The sequence below is a fragment of the Mus pahari genome, chromosome 2 (genome assembly GCF_900095145.1).
Source record: "Mus pahari chromosome 2, PAHARI_EIJ_v1.1, whole genome shotgun sequence".
NCBI classification, from domain to species: Eukaryota; Metazoa; Chordata; class Mammalia; order Rodentia; family Muridae; genus Mus; species Mus pahari.
Genome location: NC_034591.1, coordinates 82,334,714 through 82,352,890, shown reverse-complemented (window position 1 = coordinate 82,352,890; position 18,177 = coordinate 82,334,714). Strand labels below are relative to the sequence as shown.

The 18,177-nt window shown below is 37.3% G+C and overlaps 1 protein-coding gene and 1 pseudogene across 2 annotated transcripts in view; both read right to left on the bottom strand.

Moving 5' to 3' along the window:
- Positions 1-18,177, bottom strand: part of Grid2 (glutamate ionotropic receptor delta type subunit 2) — a 1,393,897-nt gene that overhangs the window by 492,039 nt on the left and 883,681 nt on the right. The window lies entirely within an intron of this gene.
- LOC110314666 lies at positions 6,949-7,933 on the bottom strand (annotated as a pseudogene).

The window sequence follows — 18,177 nt, the reverse complement described above, 5'->3', positions numbered from 1 at the left end:
TGACACTAGATTTACAACAGTTTTGTGTAACACATAACAGGATCATAAATGACCACTTATTCCTGGCAAATAGAAATGATAAATTTATTATTTGAAAAATAACTTTACCCAATTCTTCTAAAAAATGCTTCTTGTTTTATGATAGCATTATGAGAAAAGAATGCATATTATTTCACGCTTAATAAAACCAATACTCTATCTTTGAAGGAAGATATGTGAAAGATTTTAGATCACTGAGAAGCAATTCATAAATCCAAATCCAGTCCAATATTTCAAAAGACCAAATTTACTTTTCATTTGAATAAGTTTATGATTCATGTAACATGAGCACATACATGAAAATTAAGCAGTTACTAAAGGAAACTCAAGAAAAGAAGTAAGTTTGGGAAATGCACGAGAAAGGTGTTTTAAAACCTTTAAAAGAAAAGTTTAAATATTTATAAGGAATACAAAATTTACCCCAGTTCAAACTTCAGAATATATAATTAACATTTCAAAAAATGTATATAAAATTAAGTTTCCTTTCTGGTGTTTTCCATAAAAAAGACAAAGGACAGAGTTCAGAGTCCAAGTGAGTTGTTTTTCTTTGGACAGATGGAACACCTGAGGCAGTTAGACTTCATTTACTCTGCAAGATGGTGCCCATTGAAGAGGGTTGTTGGCTCTGCAAAGGGGCAGGTTAACACCTGTCTGTCCCTAACAGCATCGAGAACACCTCAGGCAGTACACAGACTTTATTTAGAAGAAGTTCTGAAGTTTTAGACTACATATCAAACACCCAACTGACATTTGGTATCAATAGAAGCCCTCTATTCGGCATTAGCTCAGATACAGGCACCATTGATAACAGCGACTCCATTGTATTGACATTTGTGCTCAGCTTGGTCCAACTGTTCCATCATCTCACAGTCTCTTAATGGAAACTATGGTAACCCTGAGCTGTGAAGTGCAGTGCTCTGATGGTACCTGAAGCTCTGGCTCTAATACAAGCCTGACATCATCTGTCAATAAAATATGTTGGGAAAGTATAGCAAAAATCTTAAGAAACAAACCAAACAAAAAGAAAAAAGCTTTCTTTGCAGAAAATGCAAATCCTGAGAAAAACTTTGGAAAATTCTAATATATAGGCAACGTACCAAGATAAGACAGCTTCAATTATCTGTCTATTCAGTTAAGAAAACGACTTAACTCAAATGACCTTTCAGTTAATTTATTAGGAAAGGCAAAGTTGTATAAGAAGAGGTAACAGTTTAATTTACCATTCATTCCTTCAATTGTTCATTCAGGATATACTGAGTTTTTATATCTGTAATATTAACAGATTCCTATTGAGGAAATTGATAAAATATAAGAAACCCACTTTAGTTTTGCCATATATTTGATGATTCAATAAAAAACCCAATCATTAATGAATATAGTAAACATATTCATTCAGTAAATGAATTTTACCTCTGTTAGTTTCACAGAACATTAACAATAGGTATTTGGAGTCAGGCTTAGTGGAGCACGCCTTTAATCCCAGCACTCCAGAAGCAGAGACAGGAAGATTTCTGAATTTGAGGCCAGCCTGGTCTACAGAGTGAGTTCCAGGATAGCCAGGGTTATACAGAGAAACCCTGTCTCGAAAAAACAAAAACAAAGCAAAACAAAAAACAAAACAAAAAAACCAATAGGTATTTGGATATATTGAAGACAATACATGTTTCAATTTTAGAAAAAAGTTTTAAATAGTCATTTGAATAAAAATATGTGAAAAGCAAAAAATTTTAAGTTAAATTATTTTCATCTCATAATTTTCAATGAAATTTTTACAAAAGGTCTTCTTGTCCTTGAACATGCACCCATCATGTGACCTTTCCTGTTAACCCGCTAGGCAGTTCTGGGAACACTGTTTGGATTTGGCTGCTTAGGTGTGTGTGTAGGCACTGACTATAGGAATCTCATCTGATGGAAGGAGGCTCTCGGCCCTGCTGACCCTGAGATAAGGCCTCCCTGCAGGTCATCTCAGACAGGCTATCTGGGCAAAGTCTGATGCACCCACAAGCAGGAGTCTCTTTCCCAAGACTTTCAACTCCTTCATACCAGTGTTTGTTTCTTTGCTTGTTTGGTTTTCATTTTATTTTATTTTGTTTGTTTGTTTAGTTTTGTTTTTCATTGCGTGTTTTTGGTTTTGTTTTCTTGACATGGTGATTGATGGTTTGGATGCCCACACTGAAATGTGAACTCACATAGTTTTCTTTTCCTCTTGCTTAGGATATAAAGGATAGAAGGTGGGCGCTGAAGGTTACTCTCAATGAATGGTGGTGCTGTTTTCTTAATTTAGCCTTGCTATGATCTGGCATTTTTATTATACCTGAACGAAGACCAAGGCAACTCCATCTACTCTTACACTTTTGACTGTAAAATTTAGTCTTGCCATTATTAACTTCAGAAAAATTATGAACTTCATGCAAGAAAAATGAAATCTGGAAAAACTTTCAGCTCTCAGGTTCAATCTTCTGAGAGGATATGACCTAGTGATGACGGTAAATCACTTTGACTGATTTTTCTAAAAAAGATTTATTTATTTATGTTTTGTATGTGAGTACACTGTCGCTGTCTTCAGACACACCCGCATCGCATCCCATTACAGATGGTTGTGAGTCACCATGGGGCTGCTGAGAATTGAACTCAGAACCTCTGAAAGTGCCTTCAGTGTTTTTAGCTGGAGTCATTTCTCCCGCTCCCCACCCTAGCTCCCCCACTGACTGAATTTACTTTCATACCCTGTTCATGGAGTCCTCTGCATGTGGCTTTCCTGATGGGGAAGTCCCTTTCAAGAAAAAGCCCAGTGAGCAGAGTGATTTTGTGTAAGGTGCCTTCATGTGCATTTGAGTGTGAGAGGAGAGGAAGGAAGCACGGAGGCGTCCACTTGAAATAAGCCACAGACAGTCAAGGTAGCAAGAAAGAATGGCACCAAGCAGGCGAGGACATGCAGGCCTTCTTAAAACTAGAATGTGGAGCTAAGCAGCTTCAAAAAGGGGAAAGGAGGCTTTGAGACTAGCACTCATCTGAGACAGAGGACCAATCAGGCTGTGTGGTGATGCTGTGAAGCCTTTGTAAAGATTTCACTGGTTTCATGTGTGCCTCCTTGGTTAATCCATCCTCTTAATGGGCTCTGCTTGGTGCTGCCACTCATTCATTATCAACACGCCAGTGTTGCAATCACCTTGACTTCCAGCTTGCACGGAGCTGAGAATCTATTTTTACAGGGCACTCAGCCTTCTGTGTAGACAATAGGGCCGTTGTGTTTGTTTTTCACTTCGCTCACAACATACCGCAGTGTTTTATGTAAATTCAAGGGCATGTTCTCAATCTGCAAGGAGAAGGGTTTCTATTCTGACATTCATTGCTATTTGAAATTTAGATACATTTAAGTATAATTTATAGCTTCACTCTAAAGAAACTATGCAGTTTTTTTGATACTTAAAGCTTATTGAAATCTTAGCAAACAATAATTTAGGTAAACTGAAAATTACGTTCTCAGGATTTAGAGGATGTCATAGTAAATTCAATTCAGGGGTAAGATTTTATTTCCAAGTCACATAAATTGCTTAGATTACCAATTATACAATCTTATTTCTATAGCAGTTGGCAGAATTGTACTGTGACTGTGAGCTTTTGACTTTCATGGGTTCCAAATAGCCACTGAAGAAGAATGGCTAGTAGTTTACATTTTGCATTTGTACCTATGACAATTAATAAGATTTAAAAATATTTTAGAAAAAAGTATGTGTGAGTGTGTGTGTGTGTGGGCACGCGTGTGCGCACATGCATGTACATGTGGCTACAAGGATATGCATGTGACTGGAGGTACCTACAGAGGTCAGAGTTGAAAGATCTTCCAGGAGCTAGAGTTAAAGAGATATGTGAGCTGCTTACCAAAGATGCTGGAAACAAACCTTGGGTCATCTGTAAGAGCAGTACATACTCTTAAATGTTGAGATATCTCTCCAGTTTTAAAGAAATTAGTTGGTTGATTTGTTGAATTTTTGAGGCAGGGTCTCAATACATAATATTGGCTGATCTAGAACTCTTGATGTATGCCAGGCTGACCTCAGACTCATAGAATTCCACATGTCTCTGCCTACTGAGTGCTGTGCTTAAAGGTGTGCACCACCATGCCAGGCTTAAAAATGTTTTTGTGGGTTTTTTTTGACATTTATACTTTTTCTTAAAAGTAACATTTCTTCTACAAAATTTATATTTAGTGTCTGGTAACTATATCAAAACACATATACTCACTCGTGGGTTAAAGATCTCTGAGCTTCTACAATATCAACTAACTGCCATTGTTTCTGCTATGCCCAGTTACACAAGCCAATTTGGTCTAAGACTAGAAACAGAACTATAGATAGTGATGCTTCTCTTTACTTGCTTTATCGTTTACTATGTTTTCTTTCCCTTTCTGTGATGGTTCAGCATATGTTTTACAAACAAATGTCAAAAATGGAGCATCACAGATGCTGGATGAAAGAACAGAGACTGAAGTCACAGCCTTGAAGAATTCCAAGGGTCTATGAAACGAAACACTTGATTATTTTTTTTTCAAGGCAGAAAATTGCAGTGAGGTCAAATTGTTACCCAGGGGTACAACCATATGTATTTATATGATATATATTTTTATTATTTCATAACTGCTATGAAAATAGTTCTTTTGTATTGAACATGCAATCACTGAGCATCTGAATTCTAGAACATGGGCTGTGAACTCTAATACTTTATGACAGACAGTGCAAGGTTATAGTTAATTTTGTGGAAAAACCATATCAGGTTGTATATGGTGGTGCATGCTTGCAATGACAGTCTTTCAGACATAAAAGCAGAATTAACAGGGAGTTCAGTGTCATCCACAGCTACCTACACACTGAAGGAATGTCTACAAGACACTCACTTATTTAATCACTTACTCGTTTGCTGTTTTTCCTGATTTTAAGCATCATTTTTGATCAGTTATTGTAGAAAAATGACAAATGTGTTAATGTTCAAGAAATATGATCCTAAAAGTACTAATATGTACCAAATTAAATCAATTCACACTTGAAGTAACTTTGATCCAAATTTAATATATAATTGTATTATTTATTCTACATAGTGTATATATTATGTAATTACATATTAATATAAACAAATGTGTGAATATGCAAAACTTGCAATCACTATACATTTGAATCATCTTCAAGCAATGATGTGGTAAGAGGACTACAAATAGAGCCCTTTCACTGTAGCTACACATTTTATAATTGAGATTTTAAACTGTGATGTAAAGCTTTAGTGAGTTAAACTATTTTTTTCTAATGCTTTCAACTAACACTTTAAAAAGAAAAGACAAAAATACTGGTCGTTTTTCATTTCTTCCTTTTGATGCAAATTAATCAAGATATTCTTCTATGGATATGTTAGAGTAAGAACGTGAAGATTTAAACATTAATAAAAGAAGACAAAAGACTGCCAGTAAGTAAGTAGGAAATGATAGAAAATCTGTCATCTTGTGAAGAGTGGAAAATCAAACTAGATGTGAAAAATAAATGTTGATGCAAAAGTTATGAACAGTGAAGCATAACTACGAAATGTTTAATGCTTGCAACTACACAGTGCACCCTGCAATAGACTCCTATAATAGAAAATATTGTAAGGATTGAGGTTCCCACCAGTGTTTAAACTCCTGCCAAAGAATGGGTTTTAGAAGATTTGTGAACTTAGTGCACTGATATTTGGTCATTATTCAACCCCTAGTTTATGGTGTTTGCTTGATTGTCATTGAAAAATTGGACACTAGATCTAAGTAATCTTACACACACACACACACACACACACACACACACACACATAAACACACACACACATACACACACAGAGTAAAAACTTGTATACACACTGCACACAAACACATGTGCACACATATATTTATGCCTCTTTGTACCCAGAATAGCATACTAGAGCTATAAATAAGCCCTAAGAAACAGGAAAAAAAAATTCTCAAGGATGATGAGCAGTGACTTCTGCTACCTATCCCCCAAGCTGACAGTCCTCCATGGTTAGAAATTCTTTATGTGAGATCCTTTTGTACCCAATGATCCTTCATCGCCAGATCCTACTTCCTTCTCCAGAGTCTGGACAGGTGAATTTCCCTGACTTGCACATCCGCATCTTTTCCCCAACATGCCAAATCTATCCATGGTTCCACATCCAGTAATCTTGCCTCCCCTACCTGCACCATAAACTCTAAGCTTTGACTAAGACAAGCCCTAACCATCTTCAAACTCATATGCCCTTCAAGCATCACATGTAAACTTTGAGCTAGCTATATCTAACAGCACACTCCAGGCATGGCACATCCTGGTCACCTGCCCACTCCCCTCTGTCTACCTGACTTTATTAGACTCAAGCTATTATTTTTTCACTGTTCAAGGTTTATTTGGTGTTTTCATTGACATGACACTTGAGTGGTTGGTTCCATCATCCATATGCAGATCTTACATTTCACACAATAACGCAATGCACACTACAGACTCATATAATACATAAAATATCCTGTAGAACATTTATGCACAAGATAAGCATAATGGACATACACGCTGGAGCCAGGTTATGACTAACTGGGAACTCATTGGCCTAGGCATGTTTGGTGAGGGTGCACAGGGCAGCAATGCAGCAGGATCATGTGGTAATCAAAGCCTGCACAGTTGGCAGTGTGTGTTGGAGACAGTGGGACTGTCACACTAACCAGGTTACCACTACACAAGTACCGCTTGGCAGCAGGGCAGAGCTGTGGGAACTGAGATGTTTCCCCACACCGCCTCAACACCATTGTACTAACCACAGCTCAGATGAGAAGGGTGTGGTCTCCCTAGAAACCCTGCTGCAGCCTGGACTGTGAATTGCTAGGACACTGGGAAACCTTTATAACTACAGATCCTTCTGGATTCCCCAGAGGGTGTCTGTACTCTTCTTCAGGAGGGCCACTTCCTCAGGAGTCAGTGTCACCTTCACAACATCCGAGATTCCATTTTGTCCCAAGATACATGGGACACCGAGGAAGACATCATCATTGATTCCGTAGAGACCCTTAATCATGGTGGAAATGGAATGCATTCCCCTAAATTTCTTCATCATGCTCTCAGCCAAGTCTGCCACAGAGAGCCCAATGGCCAAGGATGTGCAACCTTTCAGCTTGATCACCTCATACGCACTGTCCACCACCTGCTTGTGAACCTCCTTCCACTGCTCCTTGTCTGCATCAGTGTCCAGTTCTGGGTTCAGAGACTTCAGGGAGACGCTGGCAATGTTCACACCACTCCACACAGGCACACTGGAGTCGCCATGTTCTCTCAGGACCCAGCCGTGACAGCTCAGCGGGTGGAACCCACAGCCTTTCTCCCGTTAGGTAACGGAACCAAGTGGAATCCAGACTGCAACCACTTCCAAGAACTCAGTTTTTAGGAAAGCCACTGATTTTCCAAGCCACGTAGGTCAAGATAGCCACTGGATTTGACTCAATAAGCAGCTTGTAGTGTGGACTGTACTTCACAATGTTAGGAATTATGAACTTGAAGATGTTCACATTTTGCTGGACCAGATTGAGTCGGCTCTTTCCTTCTTGCTGACGGGCCCCGGCTGTGATGATGACCAGCTTGGAGTTTGCAGTTATACAATAGTCTTTGCTGGAGACAATTTTTGGTGTTTTAACCATCATCTGACCTTTTAGTTTGTCTTCCATGACGTCAACAAGGGCAAGCTCATCTGCCAAGTCCTTCGTTAAGATACTGATGGCACAAGCCATGACAACAGCACCCACCCCAACAACTGTAATCTTGTTCTGGGGGACCTATTATTCCTTAAGAAGAAGATTCACGATCAGCTGGTCTTTGAGGGTTGCCATCTCAGACTTTGAATCTTTTTTTAAAATTTTTTTTTATTTAAGCACTGTTTATTCTTTCTTTCTTTCTTTCTTTCTTTCTTTCTTTCTTTCTTTCTCTCTCTCTTTCTTTCTTTTCAATTTTTTTAAATTAGATATCTTCTTCATTTACATTTCAAATGCTATCCCAAAAGTCCCCTAAACCCTCTCCCTGCCCTGCTCCCCTACCCACCCACTCCCACTTCTTGGCCCTGGCATTCCCCTGTGCTGGGTCATATAAAGTTTGCAAGACCAAGAGGCCTCTCTTCTCAATGATGGCTGACTAGGCCACCTTCTGCTACATATGCAGCTATAGACACAACCTCTGGGGGTACTGGTTAGTTCATATTGTTGTTCCACTTATAGGGTTACAGACCTCTTCAGCTCCTTAGGTACTTTCTCTAGCTCCTCCATTGGGGGCCCTGTGCTCCATCCAATAGATGACTATGAGCATCTACTTCTGTATTTGCCAGGCACTGTAATAGCCTCACATGAGACAGCTAAATCAGGGTCCTTTCAGCAAAATCTTGCACGATGGGGGGTTATGGGTGAGCAGAAGCAGCATGGCCTGGGCTTGGGGACATTGGCTCCAGCACTGACTCAAGCTATTTTTAAGTTCTAGAACCTACATCTCTTTTCTGCCATATCCTGTGGTGTCCACATTAGACACAGAACTAACAAAACAAGCCCATACACACAGGTTTCATTGTAAGAATACCAACATAAATGAAAGATCAAGACAGTGTCTTCTTTCCAAAATCTACCAGCCCTGTACAAATGTTTTCCAATGAGAGTTATCTAGATGAACCCTACACCACAAAATTTAAAAGATCATAAAGTTCATAAAAAAATTAAGAAGACATTAAGAAATGGGCCAGTAAAATGGCAGAGAGGAGAAAGAGGTAAAGGAAAATAAGTGCCTAAGTGGTACCCAAGGAAAAACACACATAGGTTGATGGGAATGATGAAGACAATCTGGGAAGAGAATTCAGTAAAGACGGCAGGAACATTGAAGAGGACTCAACCTGAAATAAAGACAAAATTGAAAAACCCAACAATTCAATTAAGATACGCAAAGGGATACCTTAAAGGCAGAATGAATCAAGCAGCAGATATAATATCAGGACTTAAAGTAAAGTCGAGAACTAGAACAAATAAGTAGCATATATAAAACTCAACAAAACACAGAAATGAAACATACAGGAAATGTGGGCAAGCATGAAAAAGAGCAAATGTTTAAATTATAGTTATAGATGGGGGAGAAGAATCTCATGTTGATTATAAACTAGATATTCAATAAGACTGTAGACAAAAATGTCATCAAACTGAGGAAAGCCATACCCACAAGGAAACAAGCAGCACACAGATCACCAAATAGACAAGCTTAAAAGAGAACGTTCCCTTGGAATATTATAGTTAAAATATTAAGTATACACGACAAAAAAAGCAAGTTATATATAAAGAAAAACTAACCAGAATAACAACTGATTTCTCAATGGGATCTTAAAAGCCAGAAGTTCCTGGAATGAAGTATTCTATTCGCTGAAAGACTACAACACTCAACCTGTATCATGTATTTAACAAAACCTATGTGTTTAAGAAAATTATCTGCAAAAATTGAAGAAAAAAACTCCATGACATAATCAGCCTAAAAATATTTATATCCAATAAACGAAACCTAAAGAAAATACAAAAGGCATTATTATGTTGGGCTGAGGAGAGGAATGGGCATAGCAGAAGAAATATGGATGAAAATATACAACCATAGTTATCAAAATACAGAACACCACTGGGAACACACCGACAACATCAAAAACAGAACAACACAACCACTAAAAGAAACATTTCAGTAATAATTTTAATTATCAGTGGACTCAGTTCTCTAGCCAAAAGTCACAGGCTGAATCAGTAGATCAAAAAGAAAAGTAATCTCTTATCTACAAGAAGCACAACTTACTTTGATTGGTGGTTTAGTCCCAGGGAGATCTGTGGGACTCATGGCTCTAGCTGCATATATAGCAAAGGATGGCCTAGTAGGTCATTAATGGGAGGAGAGGCCCTTGGTCCTGTGAAGGTTCTATGCCCCAGTATAGCAGAATGCCAGGGCCAGGAAGCAGGAGTGGGTGGATTGGGGAGCAGAAGAAGCAGTTAGGGGGTAGGGGATTTTCAGAGAGGAAACTAGGAAAGGGGATAACATTTGAAATGTAAATAAAGAAAACATCTAATTAAAAAAAAGAAAGAATAAAACAGAGGGAAAGAAGAAAGAAAGAGAAAGAGAGGGGGAAGAGAGAAAGAGGAGAGGGAGAGTTTATGTGTGTCTGACATTTAGCTGTCTGCTAACTTGACCCAGAAGCAATAAATATATCTAACTGCATAAAAAAAGGAAGCACATCTTACTTTTAAAGAAAACTGCCCTCTAAAAGTAAAAGAATGGACATAAATACTTCAATAATATGGGACCACGAAGCAATCAAGGATCACTTACGTAATATCTGGCAAAATAGAGTTCCAACTAAAAACTAATCAAAAGAAATAATGATGGACACTTCATTCCAATAAAAGAATTAACTAAGAAGACATTACTCTCCTAAACATGTTTGCATCAAACTCTGGGGCATCCAATTATATATATATATATTACTGTATTTAAAGACCCATATTAACATCAATCAACTAACAGTAAATTATTTCAATACAACTTTTTCCATTTGACCGGTCATCTGCACAGAAAAATGGAGTCATCAGAAATAATCATCATACCTCAACAGACTTAACAGACAGCTACAGAATATTCCACCAACACTAAAGAACACCTATGCTACTCAATAGCACCTAGAACCTTTTCTAACATAGACCATATTCTGGGACAGAAAACAAATCTTCACAAATTCAAAAATAGGGAGCTCGCTTCTTGTATCTGATCTGACCAAAGCTCAAGAAAACTGAAAAGGACAGCAAGTGCATCTCCAGCGAATGTGCAAACTCAAGGAGAGCAGATAACATGGTGCTGAATGCTGAACAGGTAAAAGAAGAAATAAAAATACAATGAAATAAAATTTCCTGGAACTAAATAAAAATGCAAACACAATACTACAAAATCTCAGGAACACACAGAAAAGAGCCCTATAAAGGAAAGTTATACTTCTAAATGACTACATTTAAAAAAAACAGAAGGAACACAAATATGTAGTTTAATAACACAACACAAAAATTTGGAAAAGGAATAACAAGCCAAATGCAAACCCAGTCAGTGGAAATAAGAGTAAAATTTAGAACTGAAATGACTGAAATGGAAACAAAGACACCAATTCAAACAATCAATGAATGTAAGAGCAGGTTCTTTAAGAAGATGAAAAAAGAGTGTCAAACACTTGGTGAAATTATCAGTATAAAGGGAGAGATGACTCAAATTAATAATATTGGGAGTCAAAAAAGGAGCATTACAATAAACACTATAGAAATTTAGCATATTATAAGTTAAAATTTAAAAAGCCTGTATTCCATTAAGCTGGAAAACTAACTAACTAACTAACTAACTAACTAACTAACTAACTAACTAGAGAGAAAAGAAAAGGATTTCTACACTCAGCCAAACCTCAAATACTAAACCAAGAAGAAGCCAACAACCTAAACAGACCAATAGCAAATGAGGAGATTGAAACAGTAATTCAAATCCTACTCGGAAAGAAAGTCTAGGGCTAGATGGAGTCATAGCAGAGTGCTACTAAACATTAAAATAAGGTGTCTGTAGCCAACTTCCTTAAACTGCTCAAACAAAGAAAAGAAAGAAAAGGAAAAAATAGAAAAGAAACATTTCCCAACTCCTTATATGAAGCCAGTATTATTCTAATACTGAAACCAGATAAAGACAAAACTACAGCAAAAGGAAACTACAGGCCAATCTCTCTGGTAAGCAGAGACCCCAAAGGAGCCAATAAAATAACTGCAAACAAAATATAGCAATAAAAATGATTATACACTATGGCCAAGTTGGTTTATTCCTATAATTTATGGATGGATCAACAAAATACAAGTCATAAACAAAATAAACAAAATAAGCAGTCTTAAAGCCAAAAATTACATGATCATCTAATAGATGCAGAAAATGCCTTTCGGAAAAATCCAACATATCTTTGTGGTAAGTGTCCTGTTTAATATAGATCTAGTGAAAACATACCTCAACACAATGAAACTGTTTTCCAAAAACCCACAGTCAGCATCATCTTCAATGCCATAAAACTCAAAGCAACCCCTGAAGCTTAGAATCAGACAGGGATCCATACTTTTTTTGTTTGTTTCTTTTTGTTTTTGTTCGTTTTTTCTTTGTTTTTGTTTTTTTTCCAGACAGGGTTTCTCTGTATAGCTCTGGCTGTCCTGGAACTCACTTTGTAGACCAGGCTAGCCTCAAACTCCGAAATCTGCCTGCCTCTGCCTCCCGATTGCTGGGACTAAAGGGGTGCGCCACCACCCCTGGCTTCCACACTCCTTTTTAATATTGCTCTCTAAGTACTAGCTGAAGAAGTAAGGTAAAAGAAGGAAACAAGTAGGGAAAGAAATCAAACTACTCCTTTTTTCAGGTTACTCACACTTTACATTAAAGATCCCCCAAATTTTACCAGAAAATGTCTAGAAATGATAAACATCTATTTATGAGGAAGCAGACAGAATCAAATTGCATAAATTTATAGCTTTTCTATTCCCAAATTAACAGAGAAGGAGCTCATAAACACATTTCCATTCACAATAAACTCAAGGAAAATAAAATACTAAGTAATCAACCCAAGAAAATGAAGGACCTCTACAATAAAGTCTTTTGACCTCTGGAGAGAGAGAGAGAAAAAAAAAAAACATTAAAATATGCAGACATCTCACGCTCATGGGTTGGTAGAATTTATAATATGAACTGACCATTTTACTAAATACTATTTGTAGATTTAATGCATTCACAACAGAAAATTCTATCTTATTCTTCACAGAACTAAGAAACAAAAGCTACTCAAAAATTCATATGGAACTACAAAATGCCCTGTGTATCCAAAACAACAATAGCAAAACTAGCAAAAAAGGAACAATGCTGGAACATCACCAGTTCTTTAGGTTTATTACAAAGACAATAATAATGGAGCAAGATTAAAGACCTAAACATGATCACATGTAACTTAAGCCACTTATTATTGGACAAAGATGCCAAAAACAAGTGGTGCTGGAAAAGCAGATGTCCACATGCAAAAGAGTGAAATTAAACTAGTATCCATCATGCTTCATAAAAACTAATTGCAAATGGGTCAAAGATCTAAATTTCAATCCTGGAATACTGAAACTCCTAGAAGAAAACATGCCCTACATGATGTAGGCATAGAAAAGAACTTCTCAATCTTTGCTTGCTGTACATCTACCAGAAGATTAATACCCAGAATATCTAGAGAACTCAGAACCAAAGAGTCAAAGATGAAACAAAAACAAGCAACCCAATTTGAAAAATGGGATTGTGACCTGAACAGAAAGTTGTCAAAAGAAGAAAAAAAATGGCTAAGAAATACTTCAGAAAGTGGCCAGTGACCTTAGCAATTAGGTAAATAAAAGCCAAAACAATTTTGAGATTTCATCTTAACCTAGCAAGAAAGGTAAAGATCAATAATACATAAATGCTGTAGGGAATTTGGGAGGAAAGGGGAACTCCTAGTTCCATGGTTGATGCAATTGCAAACTGGTAACATCACTGTGGACATAAGTGTAGAAAATACTCAAAAAGCTAAAAATAAATCTATCATATGACCTAACTTTACATCCTTGGCCTACACTCAAAGTATTCAACATCTGATTTAGGAGATTTTTCTCAGCCATGTTTATTGCTGCTTCCTTCACAATAGCTAAGAAATGAAAACAACCTAAACATTCTTCAGCTGATAAATAGGTAATGAAAATATATATATGCACTACAGAATGATTTTCATCTGTAGAGAAAAATAAATTCATGAACTCCACAGGTAAATGGATGAAACAAACCCAGACCTAGAAAAATTTACATTACATGCTATCTCTCATTAAAGGCTCCTTACTCCAGATCTTCAAATGTGACTACAAAATATTTGGAAACCTGGAAAGTAGAAGTGAACCATTCCCACATCAACCAAGAGGAGAAAAGCAGAGTACACGTGAAATGACAAAGGAGATGGGAAAGGGAGACTCCTTAGTGATGGAGAGAGAGGTAAGTATAGAAGGTCAGAGAAGGGTAAAATAACAATAAAGGTGTCTGAAAAACTCACAAGGACTCCTACTCTTAACTAGTTATTTAAAAAGAAATAATCCTACAATACATGTAATTCTGTGCATAAATTTACATAAACCGTTTAAACAAACCTTTCTTGTTTGTGATGACAAAGTTTCCTCCACCAGCCAAATTCACAGAATGAAAACCCATATATCAGATATGAGAGGCCTACTTTTTAATTGTTGGTCATGTCTGGCCAATATATCTCAAAGCATTACGGATTGTCACCCTTGGTTGCCTCCAAGAGGCATAAAGAAAGTTCCTATTGCTGAAGACAATGTGGACTTCAGAAACAGGTCCCAGAGGATCCTGAACAGGAACTGCCCTGCATGAGTTACCTGAAGGTGCTGTGCAAGCTTCCAAAGGAGGGAAGCAAGTAGTAGTGCTGTCCAGCCATGATGCCCCTGAACCACAGCAACGACCACTGTGGCAGGATAACCATAAGAGGTACAGTTGTGGCACACATACCTAGGTGCTGATTAGGTCTAATTAGACCTCAGTTTTACTCAACAAGAGGGAAGACATGCCTGCTACTGGAAACCTTGCTAACTATTCAGTTAACGAAGTTATGGATCTTGGAGGAGAACCCACAATCACTACTTTCCTAAACCAGATTTATCCCTAATGATACACTATAAATATTGGTCCTTATACTCACAGCTGAATGTAGTCCTCATTCTTATTCTCTTTGCAACAGATGTGGACCATTACAGAAAACTGTAACTAATCAAAATGCAGAATTGTGGAGCTCAGTCTCAATAGATGCATGTTCAAAACAATGCTCACACTTCAGGCTCAAGGGACATTGGCATTGAGGAGTGCTAAAAGGATGTAAGAGTCAGAAAAATAGGAAGGTTACTATGAGACTGTGTTTGCCAGTATTGTCAGAAATTATACCCATAAAGTCTCACTAACTTTGGCTGCCTAAATATGAGCTGGACAAGAAGGGCCTCAATGGGCATACCAGAGTAGAGAGGGAAAGCTCATGAGGGCTCAGTCCCATATAAAGACTTATGGGCTACTGAGGGATGCTGAAAGTGGGGGAAATGTTTTCCTTAGGAAAAAGCACATCAATTGGTTACTCAGTACCAAATGGTAATCCCTGAAAACATATATATGAGTAATATTATACAGAATCAGCAGGATATATTTAAGGATATATGTGTATATACATATACATACACAAATGTAACAGCAATTAACAAAAGAGATGTCATAAATTTGAAAAGCAACAGGGAGAGGCTTATGGTAAGTTGTGGAGTGAGGAAATGGAAGGGGAAAATCTGTATTATAATCTGAAAAATAAAATAAAATAAATCCTTAGCATGATGAAACGTTCTCATGGTTCATTCTCATTCTTGCCTCATTTTTGGAATTGTGTGTTTAGTTTATAATAAAGAAGCTTAAGGTATCCTATCATTTGGTAATGTATTCTGAAAAAAGACAGAACAAAAATTTGGCAGAATTTATATATAACATGTTGTCCCCAGAGAAAGTATTGAGACAAAAGATCTGCTCATAAAGAAACCTTTGGTGCATATTTGACAATTGTGGCTGTGTGAATTAAAGCATTTATGATAATATTAGGTAAGGTAGTTTCTTCCCATGTGTTGTGCACATGAATATCAGAAATGCTTCGTGACCCTGAGTGATTGGCCAGGAGTGTTTCTGGTCTGGGTACTATGTAACTTGCTGGACTACCTGAAGTCAAACTTTGACTGGGAGGTGGGCAGTGAGTTGGATATAAAGGGAATAAGTAAAATTAAATTAAATTAAATTAAAAAGAAAAAAAAAACCCTGATAATGTGCTGCCAAGTTATTTTAAGTGAAGAGATACTTAAAGAAAATTAACATCAAGTTTCTGTCTTTGAAATAGTTTAAATTAGGTGGCCTATGCAAACACACAGAACCAATCCTAGGTTCCAGTCTGAAGAATCACAGGGCACTTTGATGAAGGAAGAAAAAACACTTAGCTCATTCCCCATCTGCCTTTTTTCCAGCCTACTACCCAACGACAGAATGAAACTGAAAGTAATATGTTTGATATTAATCAATTTCTACTGTAGGTGCACATCTCAAACCTTGTCCTGAGACTGATGAATTTCAGAGCTAACTGTATGTGCTTTCCTTTAGCACTGTAATATATTGAATACATTTGGGGAGCATCCCGTAGGGCTGCTTTCCCTAAATTGACTCCAGCTGATTGCATTGACAGTTCCTAGACGAATTTTCTGTGTTCAAGTTTTATTTTCACATTTTTAAAAATAATCTTGATCCTACTAAACACACAAGTCAAATTACATCACTCATTAAACTTCTTACATCTTCCTGTCTCATTGATCACATGGCCAGGTCCCCAAAGTAACCTCACGGACTGTAGGAAGTACTCTCAGATGCAGCCCTATCAGCCCACATTCTTTGGCTCTTCAAGGATGCTTGTCCAGCACATCTCAGAACCCTGGCCTTTGCTGTATGCTGGCCCAGTCACATACTTTCTCTGATAACCTGCCCTTCTCCTTTAGTTTTCCTTAAACATGCATATCGCTCTGAAACCTTTGCTAGAAATACTGGGACCTCTAGTCTCCCTCATCCCAGGGCCCAGCTCTGTTCTATATTTCACTAGCATGCTTATCATTAAGTAAATATGTATTTATTTGTGTGCACATACATGTGTATGTTCTGAATTGATTATATTCCCCGTTGCTGCCAGCAGTGTTTGTCACTTGATAAAAATTAAACATTTGTTTATACTTACTGTTTCCTTAGATCAGACTAGCACAGAAATAAAGGAAAAGACAACCACATTAAAAGCAGTTCAAACTGCGATATTGTTATAGTTGAATAATTTGCATATTTTAATACTAGATTTTTGGTAAATCTCGTAAGTGAGAAGACTTCTGACTGATAAATAATCTATGCACCTCATCCTCAAAAATTAACGAGATAATAAAAATCCTGTTCCTTTATTAAGCCATAACATTTGAAAAGCACACTTCAAAAATATGATGGAAATCAAGTAGCCAGGAGAATATAGAATCATAAACTAAGATTTATTAAGCCAAAGAGACCAGAATCATGAAGCTATTAAGAAATTTTCTTGGGGAAATTTATTGAATATTACATTTCCCAGGTTTTTTTTTCTCAGAAAATACATTCAAACCACTACAGTGATATTTCTTTGCACCCTGACAATTTGATAATTCAAAAGTCTAAGAAATTACAAAATGGCATAAAAGTTGGACCAGTGTAAGGAGCTACTTTATATATATTCAGATATAGCTTGTTGAGGCTGAGCAATAGCAATCATTTTTAAATGGAACAATGGCTTCAGCATTAAATGGCCAAGGGAGAGTGCATGCAGCAGGACAACGTGGGAAGATAGCCGCTGCGCTTGTGCTGGGAACCCTGCTTAATTCTGTGAGGATACCATCCTTAAGACACACATTTTTGCTTAGCCTTTATTCTTTTCTATATAGAAACTGGAAACCAATAGGTCCAAGTATTCTATCACAGTAACTTCCAATTCCAACTTTGCTTCTTGGTTCCCCACAACCAATACTTCTTGCTTGTGTTTTTACATCTGCTTCAGTTTTCACTAGAGCTTCTTCAACCCATCTCTTGCTGTTATCTACCCCATTCTTTACATACTGAAAAACCGTGTCATCCAGTGCACTATTCCAACTTCGCAGTTTAATTAAACATGTCCTTCAAAATTTCAACTTTTCTCTAGTTATATCTACTTCATTCACTTTACCTACACCATAGACTTCACAAATAACCTACCAGAATTTTGCATTTCAGTTTGTCTTCATGTGTCCTAAGTATATACATGCAATGCAGCAAATCTAAAACTAAAAGGCTGTCATTCTTCTCTTGTCTCCTTCCTTCTTTCCTTCCTTCCTTCCTTCCTTCCTTCCTTCCTTCCTTCCTTCCTTCCTTCCTTCCTTCTTTCCTCTCTCTCTCTCTCTCT